The sequence below is a fragment of the Belonocnema kinseyi genome, chromosome 1 (assembly GCF_010883055.1).
Source record: "Belonocnema kinseyi isolate 2016_QV_RU_SX_M_011 chromosome 1, B_treatae_v1, whole genome shotgun sequence".
Lineage (NCBI taxonomy): Eukaryota > Metazoa > Arthropoda > Insecta > Hymenoptera > Cynipidae > Belonocnema > Belonocnema kinseyi.
Window position 1 is genome coordinate 114243319 of NC_046657.1, and position 3976 is coordinate 114247294.

Consider the following 3976-nt stretch of genomic DNA (forward strand, 5'->3'; position numbering starts at 1 on the left):
TGAGGTCGGATTCGGATTCAGCGCAGCAAAAACCTTCGGGTATACTAGGTCTGGTCTCTGGTTCCGGACCTTTGTCAAATTTTGTCGGCCTGTGTAATCTTCGAGGTGTATGGTTCATATTATACCTAAAAGAATTTAGAAATTGGGACATTGCAGCAACCCTGAATAAGGCATTGTTAATTGCGAATAATATGTTTTTTATCACTTTGACTTCTTTTACCATTTAAATTAAGCGCCTTTTCCAATTTTTAGTGATACATTGTTCCTTCGAAATTTAAATAATGTAATTCTTATTAATAAAGATAGAAAATAGAATTTTTCAATCTTAACTCAAAATGCTTATAAATATTCATTAAATTCTGAAAGCATATTCTCATGCTCGTGAGAATTTGTCCGAGCACTTAAACTGTTTAGAACACTAGCTAGAAGCTTCTTCATTAGTGTCCTAAAGAGTTTAAGTGCTCGATGAAATTCTCACGAGTATGAGAATTTAATAAGCCTTCTTGAACATTTTGAATTAGGATTTAAGAAATCGTATTTTTTATCTTTATTAATAATAATGACATTATTTCAATTACGCGAGAAAATGTATTGTTTCCAATTTGAAAGGGCGCTTAATTTAAATGGTAAAAGAATTCAATGTAATAGGCAACTTATTACTCCTCGGTTTTATCCTACTCCTTGATTTTATTACTCTCTGACGTGAGAACTAACATCTCGAAACCCTTGCTTTTAAAGCGTAGGTCTCGAAGTTTCAGGCATTAGGCCACGCCCCTTTGTTCTGATATTGTTGTTTTTTCAATTCAAAAAGATATATTTTTAACCAACGAAATTAATTTTTAACTAAAGTTAGTTGAATTTTTAACCCAACAGATTAATTTTCTTCCAAAAAAGACTTATTTTTAACGAAGTACAAGAATTTCTAATAAAAAAAAAATTAATTTTCAACCAATTAATTCATTTTCAAACTAAAAAATATCAATTTAAAAACCAAATTCATAATATTTCAATTTGTAGTAAGAAAAGTAATTTAAAAAAAAAAACAGTTTTCGGCCAAATTAATTAATTTTTAACCAAAAACATACTTTTTCAACGAAAACGATGTAGTTATAGCTTCATTTACCAAAAATTAATTTTAACTTCAAAAAGATATTAATTTTCAACAAATGAAATTAATACTTAATCACAGGGATGAATTTTTAACGAAAAATATATATTTGTGACCAAATAGTGTATTTTTCAATCCAAAGGTGAATTTTCTATCAACAAAAAAACAACAAATTTTCAACTAAATAGTTCGTTTTTTGTCAATGAGAGAAATTACTTCTTAGCAAAAAATATAAAAGTCATATTCTCGACTAAACCGATCATTTTTTAATGAAAAAGATTATATTTCTATGAAAAGAGATAACTTTTCCACACAAAATGGAATAGTTAAAGAATAGTTTTTATCCAAAAAGATCAACTTTCAACCAATAAGATAAATTTTCTAACAAAATAGATGAATTGTTAACAAAGGACATGAATTTTCAGCCCAATATTTTCATTTTTCAAGGAATTTCCAACCAAAAACATGAATCAGTCACCAAGAAGATTGCATATTTTCCCACAAAATTCGTACTTTCAATAAAATACAGAAATTTTAAAATAAATATTTGAATTTTCAACTTAACAAGATAAATTTTGAACCAAACGTGTATGAGTTAAGTTTGCAACTGAATCAAGTAAGTTTCGCCAAAAAACATAATTTTTAACAAAATAATTAAATTTTAAACAAAAGACAAGTTTTTCAATTAAAATGATGAATGATCAACCAAATTTATTAATTTTTAACAAAGTAGTTGCACTTCGAACGAAGTAGTTGAATTTTTTTACCAATAAAGGTGAATTCTCAAAGAAAAAAGTGATATATTATATTTCAAGCAACAAAAATTATACCCAAAATAGTTGAATTCTACCAAAAAAGCTAAATTTCTACAAAATGGTTTGAATTCTCAAGCAAAACAGATTAATTTTCAAGCAAATAGTTTTCACTGTCAGGTTTTCCCTGAGATTCCCTGCTTTTCTGGAATTACCTGACCTGTACCAACTCTGAAATTAAAAAAAGGTTATATTTGTTTGCGGGGTGTCGAGAGACCTTGAAAATCTGGAAATCTCCTTGAATTTCTGATGAGAAACTTGAATTAGAATTTTTGTTCTTCTTTTAAAACAGTTTTCGAGAGGTTGAACACTCAGTTTTTGAGTATACATCAGATTTCATAAGGTTACAGAATGATTCTAAAGATTTCCAAATTTTGCAAAATATTTCAAAGCTTTTATAATATTGAAAGGGCTTTTTAACATTTTAAAAACTAGTTCACGAATTTCAAAGACTTTCAAGGATTTGAAAAAGGCGTGTAAACCAGATTTCAAAGATTTCACAAAGATTTCGAATATTTCACAAAGATTTTGAAATTCAAAAGATTTCAAGAATTTTAAATATTTTCAAAAGGATTACAGTACACTAGATGTCAATGATTTCAACACATTTCAAAGAGTTTAAACGATTTCAAAAAGTTTAAGAAGATTTCAAAATATTTCACAAGGATTTCAAATATTTTAATGATTTTAAATTAATACAAACGATTCCACAAATATTTCAAAGATTTTCTCAAAATTTCATAGAGGTGTCAAAAGAATACAAGAATTTCAAAGATTTTAAAAAGGGCACTCTACACCAGATTTCAAATATTTCAAAACATTTTAATAATGTAAAATAATTTAAAAATTTTTAGAATATTTCAAAAGATTTTATGAATATTTAAATGGTTTCAAACGAATACAAAAGACTAACCAAAATATTTCGAAGAATCCATTAAAATTTTAAAAGATTTTGAAAAATACGCCAAAATACATTTCCAAAACTTGAAAAAAATTTATATTTTTTTAGAATATTTAAAAATATTGATGCAAACTCCTGTTAAAAAAAGAAGAATCCAACGACCAAATTTTGACCACAACAAACAACAATTTCTAATTTTTCTTTCCCCTTTTTTATTTTTTGTCCGAAAATTATTTAAAAAATTTTTTTTCAGATTACTATAGAAGTTGTTTGTTTTTATTTTTGTTTGTTTGTTGTGGTCCAAATTTGTTTGTTGGATTCTTGTTTTTTTTATAAGGAGTTTGCATCAATTTAATTATTGGACGTTAAATAGGATTTTTAATTTGGATTTTAATCTAACTTAAATTTCTTAAATTTTGATTTAAAAATATTTCACAAAAGTTTTAAATATGCCAGTAATTTCAAATAAATATAAAACATATAGAAAAGGTTTGACAAGTATTTCAGAGAATTCATAAGGATTTAATAAAATTTCAAGAATTTCAAATTACGCCAAAATACAAAACATTTTCAACATTTGAAACAAATTCACATGTTTTTTAGAAAATTTCAAAATATTTCACAAAAGTTGTAAAGATTCCAGTGATATCAAGTAAATACAAAAGATATGGGAAAGATTTTAAAAGATTTCAAGAAATTTGAAAAGATTTCAAAAGATTTCAATGATTTCAAACGAACACAAAAGTTTGCACAAACAAAGATTAAAGAAAAATTGCACAAATATATCATAGACTTTAAAGACCTAAAAAGAAATGTTAAAAGAGTTCAACAGATTTGACAAAGATTTCTCAAAGATTTTAAATACTTTGAAAAATTTCAAGGATTTCAAAGACTAGAAAGATTAAAAAATATTCCCAAAGATTTCACGAGAACGACTTATGTTCACAAAAAATAAACAATTTGTTTATTTATGATTCTGCTTTCTTTAGAAATTGTTGGCCAATAAACAAAATGAAATGTTTCACGCTTTACAAGTATAAGAAACGGTTATTTGATTATAATTTTAATTATATCATATTATTATTATTATATATATATATATTATTTTAATTATATCACGTTTTTCGAGGTTACCTTTTTCTTACAACAAATACT

General features: G+C 25.5%; 1 protein-coding gene across 2 annotated transcripts in view; it reads left to right on the forward strand.

The window, feature by feature from the left end:
- The window catches only part of LOC117167152 (patj homolog), a 96339-nt gene that overhangs the window by 33665 nt on the left and 58698 nt on the right, over window positions 1-3976 (forward strand). The window lies entirely within an intron of this gene.